The 22,598-nt window shown below is 42.9% G+C and overlaps 1 long non-coding RNA gene across 1 annotated transcript; it reads left to right on the plus strand.

The window, feature by feature from the left end:
• The first annotated feature begins 1,084 nt into the window (after nt 1–1,084).
• Nucleotides 1,085–3,846, plus strand: LOC144824478 (uncharacterized). The gene is made up of 3 exons (XR_013608969.1): nt 1,085–1,182; nt 2,579–2,710; nt 3,459–3,846. It is a non-coding gene; the product is annotated as an uncharacterized LOC144824478 (long non-coding RNA).
• Nucleotides 3,847–22,598: the final 18,752 nt, after the last annotated feature.

Raw genomic sequence — 22,598 nt, forward strand, 5'->3', positions numbered from 1 at the left:
ACTGTTGCTCCTAGTTACATTTCCGATGTATTCCGTTATATCTACTGTAATTGTATGACACTGTTCTTCTTCACTGACTCTTGCGTGTTGTTTCAACTTGGCGCTAGCTGTTGCTGTTTATTGATGTGACATTTTCTTTATTGTAGAGAACTGAAGTTAGTTAATGCTATTAATAGAGTCTTGTCCTTCCTTTGTCCGTCAGTGAAATAGCGGTGGATGGATAATTGTACGTAGTTTGCATATTGTAGCATTTTTTTCACGGGCTTCTCTTCTGCATGAATCCTCCTCTGCCAATGAATGCTAAAGTTACTTTGTTCTTCTTACCTCAGCCAGGGCCGGCTTTAGGCATGTGCAAGCTGTGCAACTGCACAGGGCCACCAAACTTCAGGGGCCACCACACCAATATATATCCTTAATTTAATAATCCTCTGAGGATGGATACATATTTGCGTGGCGGCCCCTGGCAGGGATTTGGTGCCTCCGGCTCTGTTCCACTTCCAAACACCCTGACTCCCCCTCTTCACTGGCCTCCGTCCTCCGCCCCGACCTCCTCTTCCGGGGCCCCCTACCTACGCTCCCTGCCCAGGACCACCATGAGCCTAGAGCCACCCCTGCCTCAGCCCTCCATAGAACTGATGTAGTTTGTTTAATGAGTGGGTAGGCTTGGCAGCAGTAGCATTCAGTCAGTAGCAAAACAAAATATGATGCAACGAACGTACAATTTCGTGTATGCACAAAGTTTCTGCATGTCTCCTCCTTGTGATCTATGCATTTTGCTGGCAAAAATGAAAAAGAAATGACTACTCACAGATAATTGATTACCCCATTCTTGAATCTTGAATCGGTGGTGTTGTTCAGGTGTTACTGCCTCTGTGTTACTTGGTAATCTGCAATCAGAATGTTTATGGAACATTTGATTTGTTTTCTCCAAGTATACAGTCAGTGAATCCTGCAAGGCAGTAGTCATTTGGTAGATCAATGTTTGTTTCTTTTAATGTTCTAGCAGTGGTTTTTGATTTGAAATGATGTCTATGTTTCACAGCACTCAATGTTTTTCTCTTTGTTTATTATTTCTTACATGAACCACAGAACCCAGGGGCAAGCAGAACGCTGGGACCGAGTCGGCGGGTGAACCACCACAGGCACAGAGCTCCTCTACTGAGGATCCTGCTGCTGTCCCCAGTAAGTCCAACAGTGCTTTCTTTTGGAACAATGATATTTCCCTAACTTTGTAACGGAGCTTTTTTTTTTCAACCGATTAATTACATTTACTTCCTAAAGAAATTTTGACTCTTTAGTTAAGGTATTAATCTTTTCCATAAATATGTGATAAAAATTAGAATAGCTGTAGGCACAGGGTCCACTCCTGTCTTATGCTTTTTCCTCTGTAATGTCTCTGCTTTGGCAATTGACACCAACCAAGTATGCATCCAGATGTTGGTCTAGTATTTTGTAAACGTTAGTATACCACTAGTAGTCTTGTGGGTATTCTATCTTCTATGGAGTCATATACATATTACATAACTATGTATGCACCAGAAAATTTGATGTTGGTGCTGATAGGCAGGTTGGACCTTACTTACACCTCAGTCACAGAACTCTGAGGAACCCACAATTCACTGAACGACTACCTATATGGGCTCAGTCATTGGTCAATTATTCAATTATCACACTCCTGAACCCCAATACCAAGATGCCCAATGCTTTTATTACACAATCCATAACCTAAGTAACCCCCTTTTGCTCACTCACTCGTGTAAGTCTACAAGACAACAGACACTGAAAATAAACTTCAGAATCAAAGTGGTACTTCAAAAGCTTTATTTTGTTAGAAGTAAGTTAGTAACATCAATGTTTTTAAGTTGTTCCATGAAATACGTCGAGGGGCCCACCAGAAAAAATCCAGAGTTAAAAAAGGCTGAATAAAGTAATCAACATTTGTACAGCTACTAGGGCACGATAGGGAAATGTGGGAAATGTCGGAGACCCCTCACCATTGAACGTATACTGGTTACATATGCCTCTTTTTGGTAAGCTCTGGAAATGTCAGCTTCGTAGAAGGAAATCTTCTCATCTGCCAAAAATTAATGACAAAAGTGGTGCACGTTAGACAGTATGAAATACATTTAGGCAAGTTTTATGCAGCCATGCTAAAAAAAAGTTGTAACCTGTATGCAAACTCGATTTCACAATCCACATACAAAACGTAAATACGGGCCCTTTTATTTTCCAACCTCTTCAGGTGTATGCATTGAACAATCATGTTGCCTCAAAGGCGTCTTCTACTGTGCAACAAGCTGCGAGGTAGCATGCGCAAAATTGGATACATTGATGTACAAAGGTTACATAGTTCACTTCAAATTTCCAAGGACTAGAGTAGCAGTACAGATGAGATGAGCTTGGGTACCATACCATAACAAATGAATGCTAATATGTGTAGTGACTCTGCTGTACTATGCAATGTGGACTACTACTGATTACGTACGTTGTACTTAACTGTTTTGCAGAACTCCATTCTTGGTGAACAAGTACAATGGGGGCTGTGCATCCATCTAAAAAGGTGTACTTATTTTTATAGGTGCAGAACCCGTACCATCCACCAGTGCCGACGGGGACAGCGGCGCAGCGTCAGCGATCCCGGAGGGGACAGGAGGATCAGAGGCACCAGCACCAGCAGCAGTGGGGGAGGAGCCAACAGCGGTGGGCGATGGTAAGTTACATTCAATAGTGATCCGCATTACTTGGTGGGAGGGGAAAACTTCCTCACTGTACTCTGAGATTTAAGAACTTAAAGTTCTACTGGACAATATATGACGCCACCTTTACTTGTCATTACCATGCTTAGCATTACCACTACAGTAATGCAGGTGGCTGATAGCAGTCGGATGCATGGGTTGTTGTTGAAGCATGGAAAGGGGAAAACACAGCTGCCTGCGTGGTTGGGAGACACACCCAATATCGGTGGTTAGTGGATAGTCTCAGCAGCAGCAGTGTTTTGGTCAAACCCAAAGGCAAGGGAAGGAGGGGACGACTGGATGCATGGGTCGTTGCTGGTGAAACACAAACCAAATAAGGTTTGTTGCGCGATATAAAGAATGATAGTCTCTACTAGACAATTACTACTAGCTGCCCCCTGTTAATTAATGTTAGTTTGAGACTGTTCCCGCCTTCCTGGAAGCACAGTATATAATATAAAACGAGATATCAAAAAGACAGGTGTTCGTTCGTATTTGTGTGACCGTTGAAGTACACCCATGCTACTAGGGCAGGCATAATGCCGTGCCAAAAAGTCCAACAAATTAGTTATATAGGCCGTAGAATGTTCAAGATAGATGCAACACAATTTTTTGTACTCAGCTTGCTTGCTAGTGCTACTGTGCCACTATGTGTTGAATCAATTTTGTGTTCTTGATTTGCTGGGATTTTGGATTACAACAATTCTGTTTCTTTCTTTATAGTTACTCCTTCAAAACGAACAAGGAAGGAGTTGGCAGTCCGGGCCCGGCAGCGGAAACTGCAGGCCATCGTTGAGGCCTACCGCCGGCTGGTGGCTCAGGCCGAGGAGGAGGAGGAGGCGGCGGCAGCAGCTGCTGCCTCTTCCAATGCCCCGGCCCCCAAGCCTGCAGGAGTACGTCGCCGTGGTCAGGCAGCCGCCCGCCGCCGAATTTTTACATCATCGGCGGCCCCCCCACAACATGCGTGCCAATGTAGGTGCCGGGAATTTCAACAAAAGATTCTCCGCCGGGTAGCGAGGCTTGAGGAGGAGCAGGTGAAGCTTGAGGATGGAATAGAGGAGCGGGTGAAGCTCATTGTGGACAAACACCTGAAAGCCCGCCGGCTTTGAGATGGACCCTGTTTGTTTGCCCCTTTTTCAATCCTTTTGTTGGTGGGTGGGATTTGGGTGTTGGGGTTTACATTTAACTTTGAAATTTGGTTGGGGTTAGGGGAGGGTAGGGACAGCTGTGGGGTAAGATTTCATATATATTTTATTTTTGTATCATCTTTCTTTATATTATGTTAAAATAAAAATGAGACACAAAGTTATTTTCCAAAGAAAACATTTGAAGTTCATTTGTGTTTGTTGGGGGGGTGGAGGGGGGACTGTTTCACCAAATAATGTACGTTGTGCAACATCGCAACGTTTAATTGGCCATGCAGGTCAGGGGACAGTGCTTTCGAATAAAAAAATATATTGGCCACATCTTTAACATGCAGACAGATAGATGCGGTAAACCCTCACCGAGTTATATTTGTAGTATTAGAAGAACTACCAGTCTGTCTTGCGTTATACCTCACAGCAAACTTATCTTACCTGTGATTGCTGATGATGAAGTGGGCTGCATTTGTTTCCCAAGACAATGGATAAGAATCTGTTGTTCTGAACTTCTGTGATAGTAGTAGTAGACAGACCCTGCCAGTAGCATTTTGAGACAAAAAGAAAGAGGCAGTCATTTGCGTGATAGACAATGTGGGGGTAGTATAAGTATTAAGTACAGTACATTACACGACTGACCCAATACAATTTTGCAACTGCTAAACTGAAACAAAACAATGGTTTTGGGGACTGGAAAGTAAGTGCAAGAGAAGATAAGAAGTTCAACTGTAGTTGTAGTACTCACGTCAACGTCAAACTTTTCTAAATCATAATGCTGTAAACTTAAACCCAAACAATGACGCCAATTCATTACGTATTCGTTGTTTGATGGTAATGGTAAATTATTTGGCATTATACACAGAGCTTGAGTTGGGAAGCAGAAGAAGATCCCGGCCATGCCTTGTTGAAATTACACTATTGTTGCTTTCACCACATCTGCCCCAGCAAGCGCGTGATCAAATTGTTGGTGTATATTTAATGTAACAAACATCGCACCTCAATGAAACCACGCAGCCCGGGGGAAGAGGGTTAGGGTTTGTTGAATGGATGGGTACGGGGGTTTTGGGAAAGGTTTGAGAAAGAAAAACAGTACGCATGTAGACAACAAAAGCAAAACAATGAAGACAATGATTTATGATGTTGAATTTGATCCACTAGCCAATGAATGTAAAGAATAAACGTAGAAACAGGATACGCTGAATATCATTCTTGGTTTCCCGCCATCCAATTGCTTGATGATGATGATTAGTGGTAATGGTGAGTAGATGCTCATAGTATAATAGCAGTGGGTGAAAAACGTCCAGCCTGTGTGGATTGAAAAAGAAAAGGCAAATACAAAAGAATGTGAATGACCTAAACAAAGTGTATTTGAAATACAGTGAAGATCAAAAAAATAATACAAGCGGAGTAGTCGTAAAGAGAGGACTTTCAGACTGAGGCGGCTTCGATACAATATGTTATGTATAAGTCTACTAGTTGCACATCATTATTAATCTAGAAGTACAAGAAAAGATAGGAGCCAGCACAGAACAGACCCACGACACAGGGTCGCCAGTTACACAAACTGCATTTACCTAACAATTTGACTGAGCCAGAGAAAGGGGCATAAAAATTAAAAAAGCAACCTAGCGTTTTCAAAATTAATCAACAAAATCAATGCCTCATTCTCAGTCACCAATCATACCACTATTGTACTGTACCACTGCACAGTGCACACACATGAAGTAGCCTGGGTCTACTGTGCTGTGCCTCTTATTTGTATTTACCTTGTATTCCACTCCAAGAAACATCGTACATCAATCAGCTCAGATCCAACTGCCTGACAGCGTGCAAAGATATGTGTGGTGTCACCATCATTATCAGGTGTGGCACGTCTAGTCCAACAGCAACAGCAACTCAGTCTACTCTGTAGTGAGTGACTACGAACGATAAATTAAGTCCTGACTGCGCCTGTAGTAGTAGGATCACAAGTGCGTAAATAAATTTTATATTATTAAATAACATGGAAAAATTCGCCATCACATCACGTGAGTCTGAAGTTACTAGTATACTTCAATTCCATGCACATTTGCTCAGAGTCAGCTAAACATCCTATGCAATGCATTGCATCATTCATTTAATATACCTGTCTTGCTCTTGTCTTTCACTGTCAGATGATTGCTCACAGATGCTGCCGAGCCTTTTAAAAGTAATGACGATGAGTCACAACAAGTTGACTTCAGTTGTGGATGCCTGCTCAAGTATTGACACTGAAGAGTCGTCTATGAATGCCTGCAGACAGAGGTGGTAGCCTTAAGAGTAAGACAGTGATGAGTTGCAGATTTCAAATGATATAGAGGATGGCTGTAGTCATGACTGTACGGTTCACTTGTTATGGAGGGACTGTTAGAGGCTACATTATTGTACTATACTCCATCTACAACATCCAATGTATGGCTGGCAAGATGGAATTGTATTGACTTGAGTGGAAGTCAAGAAGATGGAGCAAGACTCTGAGGAGTGCTGCAGTCAACAAATGCACAGGCGTGCAACTCCAGTAGGTAAATAAAAAGATACAGTGAAAATAAATGCACAGGCGTGCAACTCCAGTAGGTACATAAAAAGAATCAGTGGTGGGGATGGATTTGGTTGTGGTTTTTATTTGCAGTTTAGCATCAGAAAGCCATTGTTAATAAGAAAATAACACAAATAAAGGAAGGGAGAAAGTAACAATTTAAAAGCCTAGTTGTCAGGGAAGAGGAGCTCGTCCTCAAACTCTGTGCGTTCGGACAGAAGTAGGTCATGTAACCCAGTAGTGAGGAGGTCTTCGGACTCGCTTTCTTCATCCTGCTCTGATTCAGGTACTTTATAGTCTGGTGGTATGAAGTGTTGATTCATTTTTATCATTGTCAGCCTCTCCACGCTTTTGGGGGAGAGACTAGTCCTTTTCGATGTCACAATGGCACCAGCAGCACTGAAAACCCGCTCAGAAGAGACACTGGCTACAGGACAAGCCAGATACTTTATCGCCAGCCTGCTCAGCACTGGCCACTGTCTCCTTCTTTCATACCAATAGACCAATGGGCTTTGCTCCATGAACACCTCTGTTGTGTCATCCAGATAGGCCTGAACCATCTGCTCAGTGTTCATTGGGGCTCGGCTTTGCTGGTCCTCTTTCCCCTTTGCAACAGCAACGGACTTACCCATCCCTTTCTGTAGAAAAAAAGCAGTTATGCTTTTGGTTGGGTCTGCTGAATCAGATCGTGTAGGTGCTGCTTTTGGTACTGTTGGTGCCTGCTGGAAAGCAGACGCACTGCTCTCATGCTCTGAAGAACTTGCGTCAGGAGTACTTTGACTGGCCTGGGCTGGCACTGGCAGGCCTTTAAGTAACAGCCGTTCAGTTTCTAAATCATTAGCTTCCGCAGCTATGGAAGTTTTGTACTTGGCAACATCCTCATCTGAAAAAGGAATTACTGCGCTACTGCTGACAAATATTTTGTACCGTGGATCCAACATTGTTGCAGTTATGTAATGTTCACCTGACACAATCATTTGAAGCCTTGCGTTTACAGATAAGCGGTTGGCTAAGGCCTTGGCCAAGGTATATGCATCAACTTTTTGTTCGTCACCTTCGTATGTTTCACAGACCTCCTTCAACTGTTGCTCAAGCATGTACAACAATGGGATGGCTTGGCCCATAGTACAGTCATCCCTGCTAACTGCACGTGTGAAGACCTCAAAGGGTAGTAGCATCTCTGTGATGCATTTAATGAGGTCCCACTGCCACATCTCAACGGTCAGGGCTTTAAGATTAACAGTAGGATCCCCTAATCTTCTTGACATGACATAAGCATTCAGTGGTATGTACTGCTCAAAGAGACGCTCAAGCATGAAATAAGTAGAGTTCCAATGTGTTGGGACCTCCTGGATCAGTGCTTTGACTGGCAATTTATGCTCACGCTGAATGACCCGTAGCAGCTTCCGTCCTTTAAAAGAATGGTTAAAGTGCGTGCATATTCTTCTACAGATGGTCAGTATGTTGCTGACTTTGGCTTCAGTTTTCAGAAAGTCTTGCACGACTAAGTTAATGCAGTGTGCCAAACAGGGTACCCTGAAATAATGTCCTTCTCTCATTGCCTTCACTACATTACTGCCATTGTCGGTGGCAACAAAACCAATCTTAAGGCCTCTTGGTTTCAGCCATTCAAAGACCTTGGTTTTAAACTCAGACAAAATGTTTTCAGCAGTATGACTTTTCTCCATAGCAAACATGGCTACAGTTGCATGTCTGCGCGTATCATTGAAAATCCCAGCAACGTCAAGGAGGCCTGAAGTTAACTTGTCTTTAACACCTGCAAAAGAGATCCAGTGTGCGGTGATGCACATGAAATCTGTAGCATCGCAACTGCTCCACATGTCTGTTGTCAGGTGGATACAATGGACAACACTCTGTTGTAAGGCTTTCCCAATCAATTCCAGCATGTCGTGGTGTAGTGCTGGAACCGCAACTCGTGCAAAATAGTAGCGACTGGGAACGTTCCATTTTGGGCAGAGGGTTGCCACTAATTCCCGAAATCCCACAGCCTCAACAAATGAAAATGGGAGAAGGTCCAGTGCCAACATTTTTGCACGTTTCGCATTGTACAAACGTGCTATTGGGTGGTTCCGCTCGTACTTTCCCTCCTACCTAAACATGCTAGTAATGGTACGCTGCTTTGTATTTCTTTCAGTTATGCTAGACGGACCACCTTGCATCGCAGACTTTGCACTCCTTGGTGTCTCCAGCTGACTCTGGTGCCACTGAGAAGTTGCTGATGCGGAGGATGTGGACTTTACCACTCCAGTGCTGGCGACAGGGCTCATTTGTGTACCACTCCCAGATAGAAGGTCATCGTCTCCCTCTTCTTCTCTTCTTCTACCTCCTGGTCAACCATGAGTGGACCTTGTAGCACTGTATCCCCACCAACACCAGTGCTCACATTTTTTAAGTTTGCAAGGTGGTTCTCCCACCTGATTAAGTGTGTTTTTTTCAAATGGGTCGTTTGGCCTCCAGTACCATAGTTTGTACCAATCTTACCACGACTAACATTGACATGACAAATGGTGCATACAGCAATGTTCTCCTGAACTGGGTGAACCGTAAAGAAGTCCCACACTGGGGAGGTAAACTTTTGTCTCCTGCCATAGGAAGAGGAGGACCCACTTCCAATGCCGGATGGACTGGAGGATTGTTGAATTTCCCTATGTGACAGCTCAGTCCTAGTACTGCCACTACCTCCTTCTGTTGAAGTGGCGCTTCTGCTGGATGTCGGATGCTGCCGGGCCTTCGCTGATGAAAAAATGGGAGCTGGTGTTACTTTGGGTGTTGAGTGTGTAGGAGTTATGCGTGCTACCTGCTCATCACTAATCGCAGCATTTCTGGATAGGGTGAAAATGTTGGTCTCTACATCCTCTGCACCAGGAATAACGCTTGTGATGATGACAGTGTCAGACCCGTCTTTATCACCAGCAGTATCCTGCTCACCTACATCGACCTCCATAAGTTCAAGCCTTGCTGGAAACTTCCTTTTTCCTAGCCTGGTCTTGGGATGTCTCTCCTTTGAATGCTCAGATAGTTGTGGCTGCCAATCCTTATCAAGGTCATCGGAAGGGATGCTTGGCGAAGAACTCGATGCACTAACCCTCCTTTCCCTTGGTGAATTGAAAGACAATAGATCACCTCCAGAAGTGGCTTCCTCTTCTTCTTGCTCGGAATGAGGCTCTACTTCCTGAACTGCCCCGACTTCGGGAGGAACAACTACTACTATTGCGTGCGGAGATGGTGGTTGTTGTTCTTGAGGAAGTACTATTGCGGGCTGTGGTTCTTCAACAACTACTATTGTGGGATTTGGTTGTTGTTGTTGAACAACTCCAATTGCGGGCGGTGGTTGTGGTTGTTCAACAACTGTTGCGGGCGGTGGTTGTGGTTGTTCAACAACTGTTGCGGGAAGTGGTTGTGGGTGAACAACTCCTATTGCGGGCGGTGGTTGTGGTTGTTGAACATCTACTGCTGGCAGTGGTTGTTGAGCACTTCCATCTTGCGTGGATTGTGTACTACTTTGAGACAGCGATAAGTTTAGTTCAGGCTCAGTATCACTGCTTGCAAACATTAGGCTGGCTACCTCTTCGACCCTCATCATGTGCTTGGCCCTGGGTTGGTGGCTTGCCCCCACTAATGCGGGTGTGCTGGTCCCAGCTTGCACCCCAGACACCGCTGCTGCAGGCGTACCTTTTGGGGTCCCAAAAAAGGTTTTGGGGTCCATACCAGACTTAAGTGACACTTCCTTCTTCTGTTCCTTCTTCTCAGCAACTTTCTTGGTGGTGGAGGACCTGGTAGCTTTCTTAGGGCCCATCTTCTTCTGATGTCAGCACACAGCAGCACAAATTGCAGAGATGTCTGGTCAGATGAGTCACACACCACACGTGGCGTACAACTGAAGGACGTCCGTCTGGCAGTAGAACGGGCGATGGATGAAAAAACAACCAGCACCTCCTCAGTCTTTTTTTGTGCACCTACAAGCAAAGAAGGCAGAACAATATCAGTCAAACAAGCAGTAAGCCAACATGAACAATTGAAAGACACACAGGCCAATGTATAAAAGACAAAACAGAAGACTAATACTACCAGTGCAGCACCACAGCTCCAAGCCACATGAAGTCCAGAAAGAACCAATAAAGTCAAGCAGGCCTATATATACCAATATGGACAGAAACAGGAGGATGGCTGCTGCACATGACAGGTTAATGCAAGGAATAAAAATACCCCATGGCTAAGAGGTTGTAAACCTACACCGCAAAAACACATACAAAGGCATACATTTATTAATACACCCCTGACCAGACAACACATTTTGGAATGCAATGCCATACACACATGCCCTAATGATGTTAATTGAATACACCGAATGGAAACAGCTACATAAAGGCAGCACCCCCGCTAACTACTACCTCTGGGACTCTGGCCTACTGTCAGATCAGACCAAAAGCTGGGAGGCCAATGATAAATGCACAAAGGAAGTACCTTCAAAATGGCCGCCACCACATGGCCTGGACAACCCCAGCAACATGAAAAGAAAGAGAAAAGAGAAGACAGACAATAAATGCCTATGGGAAAGGGTCAATGCTTTGTTTTGCTTCACAAAGTAGCTGCACCGCTGCCCACGTGGTCAGCCCACCCACAAACCAGAAGACAGACACAGGAATTGTTCCAGGCTCCAAAAACTACAACCAAATGACAACTTCAGTTTTTTTGGGTGCACAAGAAACACATGCAACATTTTCGAGAAACTTTTATGCAACTCGGGACATATTGTTCGCGAGAATGCAAAATCGGCGTGTTCGGCAGCGCGAATGGAATAAAACGCCGTTATCGCGTTCCCGAGCAAGTACATTGAGCGCGCGAACAAGACAAAAAATGTAATGTCGCGTGTCAAGAGTTGATTAACTTTAATGCACCTATGGCTATGAGTAGTAGTACCTCTGCCCTACTGCCAGAATAGTCAAAAACCTTGGATGCCTATGGCAAAAGCACAAAGGAAGGACACACAAAATGGCCGCCACCATAGGGCCTGGCCACCAACAACAACATGGAAAAATCACAAAGGATGTATACACAAAATGGCCTCCAACACATGGCCTGGCCACCAACAACAACATGGCAAAATCACAAAGGAAGCATACACAAAATGGCCGCCACCACATGGCCTGGCCACCAACAACAACATGAAAAGAAAGAGAAGGCAGACAATAATGCCTATGGCAAAGGGACAATGCTTTGCTTCACAAAATGGACACACCACACCACCGCCCAAATTGGTCACCCCACCCATAAACAAGAAATCATTACATAGAGGACAGAAAATGGAAGTGGTCCATGCTCCAAAAAGAGAAAACTACAACCAAATGACAACATAACATAAATGAGGACTTTTTGTAGCACAAGAAACACATTAAACATTTTCGGCGTGTTCGGCAGCGCGAATGGAATAAAACGTCGTTTTCGCGTTCCCGAGCAAGTACATTGAGTGCGTCAACAAGACAAAAAATGTAAGGTCACGTTCTCACACTGTGCGAAGTTACCAAAACTACCCAATCTGTATTCCTAGGGTTATCTAATGGCAGAAATTGACAGAGTATTTAAACACACCCAAAACCTGAAATACCCCACACATAAAAATAAGATTTTCTACATCAATCCAAGCCATCCATGATGTTCAAATTAAGGGTACACCACAAAAACAGTTGATTAACTTTCATGACCCTATGAGTAGTACCTCTGGCCTACTGGCAGAGTAGGCCACAAGGTTGGAGGCCTATGGCAAGAGCAAAGTGGCTGGAAACATAAAATGGCCGCCAACACATGGCCAGGCCAACCACAGAAAGTTAATACAATGAACTCAAGCATGCCTACACACTAACTACATGGAGTACTAGGGTCAGCTATTGGCTTAAAAAATAAAAACAATTTTAAATTCCACAAACAGAAATTCCACAACAGACATTGCTATTGCATAATGAACATAATCCAATGCCATCCATGATGTTTGTTTACAAACTGGAATAAAAATGTAAACACAGACTACAGAAACATGATTGGACCCATGGGTACCTCTCTATGTAGCCTGGATGAAATAAAAAAAAAAAATACAAGTTGGGACCTCATAAAAGTACAGGCCTCCATCAATAATTTAATTCCAGGATTGAATACTGTAGTTAAAAAAAAATCAAATCAAACAAACACAAGTCTACATCATACTCACTCATACATTACACAAACTTACTTGAAAAAGAGAATTCCAAATCCAAAAGTCCTCAATAAATCCAAGAAAAATCAGTAATGCAGCCAACACACACAGAAAGTGATCCTTCCAGCTCAAAATCCAAAGGAAAGTGAGCACCACATGGACAAAGCACTGGGAGGAGCCTGGTGGACAGGAACAGGAAGTTGTAAACTCAAGGGCCCTTCCTCCATCCTCCTTACTCTTCAAAACAAGAGTATAAACAAAAAGAGGACTCCTTCCCCCCAAAAAATACAGCCAAAGGTACAACTTTAAGTTTTTTTTTCATTTTTTTGCTAACCAAAATGGTAATTTATTATGGTTTTAACATGCTCGCGAGTTATTCTGTGCAAGAATGCAGTTTCTGCGTGTTCGGCAACTCGATCTTACCAACAAGCATCCTCGCGCATACTTATGACGCTATCGCGCATCCAAATGACGTTATCGCGTTCGCACAGTCGCACGGGATTGTGCGAGAGTGTTTACAAACATGGTGGCACACGCGACCGGGAAAAAGTGAACGCAGAACCAAGGTAAGCCATTGCCGCGCACGCGATAATGTTATTCAGCGCTCGAGAACTACGCTACGCACCGGATCGCGGAGTAATCGACAGCTTCGCGTTCTCCATGGAACGCGGAGTTGCCGAAACTCCGCAAGCTCCGCGAACGGAGCGTAGTTCTTCGCCCAGGGTTAGTCGAAAGCACAAACAATTGCAAAAATAGGCTATGTCCCAGAAAAAAGCCAAAACAGTGTGAAAAATATTGGTTTTCTGACAACAGTCTGCTTGTCCCTGAAAGCTGGGAAGTTGGTCATTTCAGCACCACAACCCCTTTTTTGATACCATTTGCAGGGAAAAAAACAGACGCTTTTATCTGAGGCTCTTTTTTCCAATTAAAAAAAACAAAACAATTATCTGTATTTTGGATAATTTCTGGGTCCCCTTCAGGGGAATCCACAAACCCTGGGTACCCTTAGAGAAAAGGATGCAAATTTGTCATGGATACCTTATGTGGTCAAAACGTTACAGAGGCCTAAGCACGAACTACCCCAAATAGCCAAAAAAAAAGCTTAGTACAGGGGGGAAAAGGCCTAGCAGCGAAGGGGTTAATGTTTTAAATATGTTATTTGTTTTTAGTATTAAAAAGAATTTGTTTATGTTTAAATGCTTTTTTTGTATGGTTAATATGTATTTTATCGGTTTGTGTTGTCGATATTATGCATATGGATATTTTTGTTGTATTATATGTTATTTTAAGCAATATTCTTGCGTAGTATTATTTGGTTGTCAATATTTTTGTAGTCGAAACATTTTGGGATGATTTCTTTAATCAATATTTCTGTTATTTTAGTTTTGTGTATTGGATGTCAATATTATTGTATACGATATTAGTGACTCAGTAATTTTGTTTGCGATATCTTAGGAGTCAATGTTTTGTCAGTGATCCGCATTCATGGGATAGGAGAGAACTAGATTTGAATTGTTTTTGGAAGTGATGCTTTTTGCCGCCTTGAAGGTACTGGGTTCATCAAAGCATGTATTGAGTGGCATTTGTGTGGGCTTTCGATGTACAGTGACCCCTTCTTGGGCTTCCAGAACATGAAATGGTAGAACTTGTTCCGAGAGGCTTCTGATTCCCGAATTCTGTGGGTAGAGCTGTGTCTGCTTATGCAGTGACAGTCAAAAAGGCGTGCATTGGTGCACTCAGCGGAACACCATCCAAACCAAGAGCAGTCTTTTCAGCATGCACCTCAGCTTGCAATGAACCTAGCACCGAGTCCGCAGCCTGGCGGTCCCCAGCATAGCCACCCACTTTAAAGATACTGGGCCCAATTCACAAAGGTAAACTGAGAATAAATTCTAACTTCACAACTTTCGATATTCACAAAGGGCATTTACGAGTAGTAAAGTTAGACTTTTGTTTCAATAAATCTTAAGTTTTGGTTGTGAGTTTAGATTTTAGGTCTCAGTTAAACCTAAGACCAAAATGTCTAACTTTACTAATTGTAAATGCCCATTGTGAATACCAAAAGTCGTAAAGTTAGACTTCCGTCTCAGTTTACCTTTGAGAATTGGGCCCATTGTTTGTTGGCTCAGCCTATCAGTCACTTATTTGAACAGGGAAGTCCAGTGGAGCACTAGGGGGCAATGGCAAAGCAGACAAAATTGGTATTTCACCTTCAGGGAACTGCATGCAAAATACAGCAGCAAATACCTTAAAAAAAAAAGCTAAATTAAAGAAAAATTCAAGAAAATAATCAATGGGAAATGCCCTTTAACATTATGAAGCCTTATAGGTTAATGCTATCACTGCAAAAACAGAACTTAATCATGGTTATGTGGGCGTAATTCTAGGTTGTGTATTTGTACTGCCTACAAGGAGTTATTTATTATTTAATATCTTGGTACCACAATATCTTATAGTACGATCATCCTTGAAAGGGATAGTACATTACTGACCCTCTATTTAGGGTTTTTGCAGCAGTTTCAAGATCTTTTTAGAGCTTCTCATTGGTCAAAATGGTGTAATTTCTGATATTAATCTATTTCCATGGACCTCATTACCTGGGTCTACTCATTAGAAAGTGTCACTCTTAGGACCCAATTACAATGCAGGCAGGAGCCCTGCCCGCATCGTAATCACCAATTCGGATTGCCTTCAGACCAAGCCATTTTGATGGGCTCGGTCAGAAAGGAATCTGAATCAGTCTTCCGAAGGGTTTACAATGGGCTCAGAGAGCCTGTCAGCCATTTGGAAGGCCCACAGTAATCCCCCGGCCGTCTCTTTCCTGCCGAGGGTTTACAATGGCACTTTCCCACTACCTGTTTGTGCCAGCCTTCCGGCATAAAAAGGCATTGGGGAACAGCTTTGGGCCCCCCCAGCTGGGCCCCCATGCATGCAAGGCTGCTGAATGGTGGCCTAGGTGCACCTATGGTGCCCACCTGTTGATCCCTGCACCCGGTGGCAGGGACCTTGAGGTGTCTGCCTCGGGTGTAGGGATGAACTGCACCTTATCATCTTGCTAAGAAAGCATGCATTCCAATCAGAATGCATGCTCTCATAGCAAAGTATAAGATTGCGACCGAACAGGGTTCGGTCGCATCCTACTTCCTGGGCTGGAACAGACTGGAGGTCATTTGGTTCCTGTACCATAACAATGCTGGACGGTCTCGGGCCTGTCCGGCATTGTAATCGGCCCCTAAGTCTAACACATTTGGTTGTTGAATGACACTCATAAGTACACTAAAACCATGAAAATGTCACACATATATAGCCTGAAAACATGGCAGCTGTGGAATGACACACAAAGAGGAAATGTATCTCCAGGTTGTCATAACCGACTGAAGGGAAACTAAAGGTAACGTAGTGGCTTAAAAGAGGTCAACAGACTTACCATTCTAAATCCGAAAGTCACCCAGGTGCTTCGTGAAACGAGGCTTGATGTGAATTGAGTCCAGAGGTGTACAAAATATAATGCACCATTATGAGGGGAATACTACAAACCTCATAGAAACATCCCATGTATTGAAGAAAATCCTTTATGAAAGATGATGCCTCCACCATTGGCAAATATCACAGTTCAATAAATGAAGTGACAGTGTATTTTATGTGTGGGGGGACACACAGGAATGATTTGGCAAGAAGTAGCTTAGTGAGTGACACAAAAGAAAATATCAAGCATTATTCTGGGGTCCCATCGTCCCTGAAAGTAAAATGACAGCCCTCACCAATTCTTACAAGTTAAATAGGGGTGTATGAATATATACCCCATACAGAGGTTGTGGGTAATGATTGAACACATTGTTTTCATTTACTTAGAGATTACTGTAGAACAAACGTATACCCAACAGAGGTACTTGGTGATTGGTGCTGAGTAGATCCAAAAAAGGCACAGGACTAAATGCGAATTAGGACCCTCTTGCTGAGTTATTAGTCAAGGTTAAAGTTTCCTTGTGAATTGAACGAGGTCAGATGTCATGTTCCACTCCAGTGCAAGAGGACTCATCTGCTGTTTTCTAATTCGTGGAATCCGATGGAACATTTCTTCACATGAGCAAAGAACTTGGGAGGGATAATGCCCGACAGCCTCTTCTTGAGAACGTCTGATGCTCTGCCATTAGTACTGTGCTGGATTTAGCACATAGTTTAAATTGAACTCCTGCCAATGATGGTAGTCAAGGAAGATTATTCAGTAGGGGTGCAGCTAGGGAACATTATTAGGCACATAGGCATCCGTTGGTTATATGGTACATAGATGGAGACAGGTGCTGTAGTCTCACCTGAAACCCATTACTGAGGTCACTGCCATAGTACGACTTAGCAGGGTAAGCTATGTAGATAAAGTACACGTACACCCATAACCATACAGTTGGAAGGATATGAGGCGGCTGGCTGATTGCATTTAGCATGTCAGGGATCTCAGAGGTGACCACATTATCCTCCTCTTGTACGTTTGGAGGTATTTCATTCCTTATTATACATCAGCAAGCCTACTTACCTGTATGGTTTTCTTTCCGTTTAATCTCCTCTAACTCTTTGCGACTTTTGGTGCACAGGTCTAGGATAATGAATAGAAGAGAAGATGCTGACGTGCGGATTTTCTGTCATTCAATTGTGAAATGGACAAAGCTGCATGCAAACAAATAAAACTATGGAGAGTGATTTGGGCCACCTTATGAAGAGGTTGCACTGGTCTGCAAACTGTGCGGGGTGCGCCTACAGCTCGCACCATTGGAATCGGCAAGACTATGGTCATGGCTGAGGTTGTTTGCACTGCGATAATATAGTCTAGCTGATGGGTTTGTAAGCTTGTGTGCATGCACCTTTTACTGAGGAGCGATTAGAGGAGTGAGATGCCAGCAGAGATCAACAGTGCAGGCACGGAAAGAGGTGAACTGGGACAGTACTTGGTTATATCATAAAAAGGGCAAAATATTATTTAAAAATAAAGATATACAATACAAGTTGAGAGTGTTGTTCAGGCACGATGGATTGCATCATCAGTACTGGGTGTTGGGTTTTTACACATTTATGTTAACAGGACCTGGTAGATCCTGGATAGCTCTTTGATAAACACAATTGGCCCCATTTCTGAGAAATGTTGCATCGCTGTGTGATAGCAGCGATGCAACACTTCTCAGTGCGCCCTCCTTGCGACACCAGTGATGCGTCATATTTACTGTATGATGCACCAGATCAGAAAGAATGACACATAAGTCAGTATTACTGACGTATCTATCGGCGAAAAAGTGGCACATTGCTGGAGTTGTGTTGGAAGCGTGATGCAATTCCCAACAATGTGTCCTTTCACATGGGGCAAGCCATATGTGAAAGAGCCTGCATCAGTCTTTCGCCTGTTGTGAGGCAGACATAAGATATTGACATAGTAGCGTCCTAGAAGTGGTGCAGTGAAATATGATAGATTTCACGGAGCCACTTCTACGAGGCTTTTTGCAGGGGAACGCCCACCCTGCATACATTATGCCTTATGCAGTTATAATGTATTTCATGGCTGTAGAAAGTGAAGCATCTGCTCAGATGAGTCACTTTGTAAATAGGGTGCAACGTGGTACATTTTTAGGCCACAAAAAGTGACGCAACGGCGGTGTAAAAGTGCCATAAGGCCTCATAAATAAGGCCCAATGTGTATTAGAAATGAAACAATGCAATGGACTGTAAGACATATTTATAAAATGTTGTGAGCGGTGAAATCCTTTCACCACAAGAGCACACACACAATAAATCCCCACTGTTATTTTTAAAGGATTTATTTAAAGCACAATTTATGCAGAACATATTAAAATATTGCAGAAATCTGCAAAATCATAACAGCTTTTGCATTAAATGTAAATATTATAAAAATTGGCAGCAAATTATACTTGAAGCATTTTTAGAATCCCTGATCTTAAAGCATCAAAAGTATTCAGTAGCAGCTGCTACCGGACGGGAGTAATGGAGTGGGGGAATGAAAAAAAAGACTTACCTGGAACCTGCCAGCCGCCGCCTCTCCTCCGCCCTCTTCCATCTTCCTTCTTGCAGTCTCCAGTCCCGGTAGGCATCAGGAAGCAAACAGGCTCCCCTGAGCCAATCACAATGTTGAAATGCACCTTTGTGTTTGGTCTGAGCGCCAAACCACGGTGCCCAGACGGAGAAGCGAAGCCTGTGCATGTTCCTCACCAGACTGTGAAATGCAGCCAGGTGGGGAACATACAAAGTATGCATGACTGCTTGGCGGCCCAAGAGGGACGGTAAAACAGTCGTACGTGCTTAGAGAGGGCAAACCACTCCTCCCCCTGCTCTGGCCAGCCCCGCCACTGACCGCAATAGGAAAAATAAAATGATAATAGCAACACATTATTATCATTTATTTTTCCTTTTGAGCAGTGAGGCGACGCTCCTCCGCAGCCACAGAAAGTATTGCCACTAGGGGTTGAGTATTTCAACAGAGTCAATACACATTTGTACTTGTACTTAATTTATGTTTGTCTAATTTGCAGGGATGTCTGCAAAGCAAGGCTAAGTAATGTCTCTGCTGAGAAATATGTTATAAGACAAACAGCCTCAGATTGCACAGGATGGTTCGCTTTGGAGAGTCGCCAGTCTGCAACCTGGAATGTCATTGAAGTGCCAAGCGCTCGCTCCAAGGGGAATGTGAACAGGTATTATTTACTATTTTGCACATTTTTATTTTGAGAAAACACAAAATAATGTGGGAATTCCCTTGCACACTCATTTGAAAATCTAAAGCTAATCTCCTTTCACTGAATCATCTTCTGTTGAAATGAATACATGAATATATGAGCTAGAAGCATACTATCGAAACACAAATTAATTGTATTGCACGTAATGCATATAGATACACAATAATATAAATAAATGCATCAACTATTGCAAACCAGTAACTACTTCTATAGCCCAAGCAAAAAAGGAAAAAATGCACATTATAGGAGTGGTCTAAAAAGCATAAAAGACTAAATATATGACTGGGGAACAGGGCATACTAGCTGAAGCTGATGACATTGTTGAAGAATGGGTGTGTAGAATGAAGATGCAAGATGAAGGGATAAAACTAACAAATTAATGAGTCTGTCTGTAACACAACTGGTGCTCATGTAAAGCGCTCTGATACCTTTGAACGAGTTTGTGCTATATAGAACTGCAAAAAAAATCATTTTAATCAGCAACATTTTACAACTGAAAAACCCACAGGGATGGCCAGAGAAAGAGGCAACGTCACATCCACCCTTCTTGGGAAGTTCAGGTACAATCTGGAAACATGGGTGGAGCAACAGTGAGGCAACAGCAGTAACACTGCAGCATCATGTACCAGACGAAAATCCCTTTGAAAGCTCACATAGATGCTCACACAGAGGGGAGTTCATTCCCTGGAGCATCACAAACATGTCCATACTTGCCCTGCTACATATAGGAAGAGGAGAGTAAAAAATGACAGAGGGAGGATACTGCAGGATGAAATATGTTAAACTATTGTAGGAAGTGTTAGAGAACAGCTTAAGAGTACTAAAATGAGCTGTAATACCGGTGGTTAAGGTGGAGAAAGGGAATTAATGAAGGGGGAAAGCGAGGATCGCCAATCTTTGACTTGGTGTAGACAGGCTGTTCAGTAGACAGTAGATCAATATTCAAGAAGCAATGGTGGGGAAGATCCATAAATTGGAAGACCCAGACAGAAGCGGTAGGCCTAAAAACATTTAATAAAGTGCTGTATGTGTTCATACCCCATGGTAATCTGGAACACCTTGCTGCTGTACATTTTACTTAAACAGTATAAACTCAATTAAAGCATCATACTCAAATCAAATCAAATATCTTTATTCGATTCAAACAAAGTGAATCATAAAAGAGTACATGAGTTTAAAATTTCTTTAAAACAGATATATACATATAAAATTCATTGGTATCAAAAATGAAAAAGTGCAGTTCACATTGCAGCCAAGAAATCATAAATCAACACATTGCTACTATTGTTTTCCTTCTTTCTTGAGTCACCCTAAGAAATCTTGCAAGTACCACACACGTGTAAAGGCTTGGAGGCAATTGTAGGTATAAAAAAGCCAGCCTGCATTGCTTAAAATGTAGTGATTTCAATAAAGGTACAATAAAAGAACTTCTCAGATCCTTGTAAAATGTACAAAAAAGTGCGATGGGCATAGTTGATTGGTTTGATACATTATCACATGGGCAACGTTGTAAATCTTTTGACCATTCATTGGGGTTTGGAAAACTTATCAAGCGGTGGAAGATATTTACTCCCAAACGCGTTAAAACAAATCAATGTTGAGAACATTAAAATGGGATGGTTGCATGGAAAAAGTAGTCAGGACAACTTACGTTGTATTTCACAGTTGGTTTGCCCAATTTCCCACATATTCGCAGATCTGCCAAGTGGTTTAAAGATTCAGTTTTTAATCCTTTCCTAGAGACGTTTAACAAGGATTCTGGATGCTCATAGAATTCCAAACGGCCCATATCTGTCAAGGAATTCTTAATAAACTTTAGCCAGGGGATCTTCAAGGACATTTCAGATTCATAGCACTCCTTGACTATGGCATGATTCAAGTCCATATGTTGCAAGGTCCAGATTTTGTTCCATAGCAAGAGTGGTTGCGTCCTTACCAAGTCTATTAGGTAATTAGTCCCCAGCTCCGAGTGACATACAAAGTTTGAGCAACTCAAGGGAAGTGCTAAACGGTTTTAAAAAAAACACATTTTCCACTACCTGTAATGGTTCAACGTTTGCAAAACCCCAAATGTCTGAGCCATACATTAAAATAGTTCTACACTTTGCATAGTAAATAGATAACATTTATTTTAGTTGTATGTTCAGCGGTTTTCTAGCAAAATTGCGAAGTGCCTCAATAGATCTTAAAAATTGCAACCTTCTGGATTCAGTTGCAATTTACCATGTACCTTCACTATCGAATAAAATACCCAGTGTTGTGTTTTGGGTAAAATTAAATTTTCTAAATGTATATTCTGACATTTCCTCCCCCCCACACATTTTCATAACAAATGTCTTGCTTGTGTTAATTCAGAGCCCTAAATTTTCCATAAACAGGGTCAATTTGTCAAGTAGACGTTGCAGAGCTACAGGAGTGCGAGCCATAAGAACGGCATCGTCCTCGTAAAGTAACATCGGAATTGGTCGCTGTTTTATTTGTGGCATGACCGCACACGAACTAGCCAGGGTGTTACCCAGATCGTTTATAAAATGATTGAATAGAAAAGGGGCGAGCACACACGCCTGACGGACCTCTTTTTGTATTCTGAATGGGCGGGTACAATCTCCTTTAACCTCTTCGACACCGCGCAGATTCCGCCGCGGTGCAGCGGAATTTGACGCATGCGCAGTTTGGACTGCACCCAGCCGTCCAAAGCACACGCCCACCGTAGCGTCAGACGGGCAGGGGCCGTCTGATACATCGAAGAAGTTAATGCCAAACCGTACCCTTGCGTGGCTGTTCAAGTACAGTTGTCTTATGAGAACAATAATTGCACCATCGATACCCATTGAGCTCATCACTGACCACAGTTTCTCATGGATAACACAGTCAAAAGCTGACGATAAGTCAACGAATACCGTGTACAGATTGCTATCTTTAATGCGTGTACTTGCCCAGTAACAAGTCCAAGTTAATTGCTTGCTCAGTAGTGCCAATACCCTGGCGGAATCCGTATTGTAGGTCAGAGATCCTGTTGTTGCTGTCAACTCAGCTTTGTAACCTGACTAAAATTATCCGACCCGCCACGTTTGCTAATGAGTCAAGTGAGGAGATCGGTCTGTAATGCGATGGGCAATTACAATCACCTTTTTTAAATATAGGTACAATTTGAGATTCTGACCAAGTCAAAGTAAGCCCCGTATGTTGGTAAGATCTAAAAACATTAGTAAGGAGGGGAGCCCAAAG

Source organism: Lissotriton helveticus, chromosome 3_1 (assembly GCF_964261635.1).
Source record: "Lissotriton helveticus chromosome 3_1, aLisHel1.1, whole genome shotgun sequence".
NCBI lineage: Eukaryota > Metazoa > Chordata > Amphibia > Caudata > Salamandridae > Lissotriton > Lissotriton helveticus.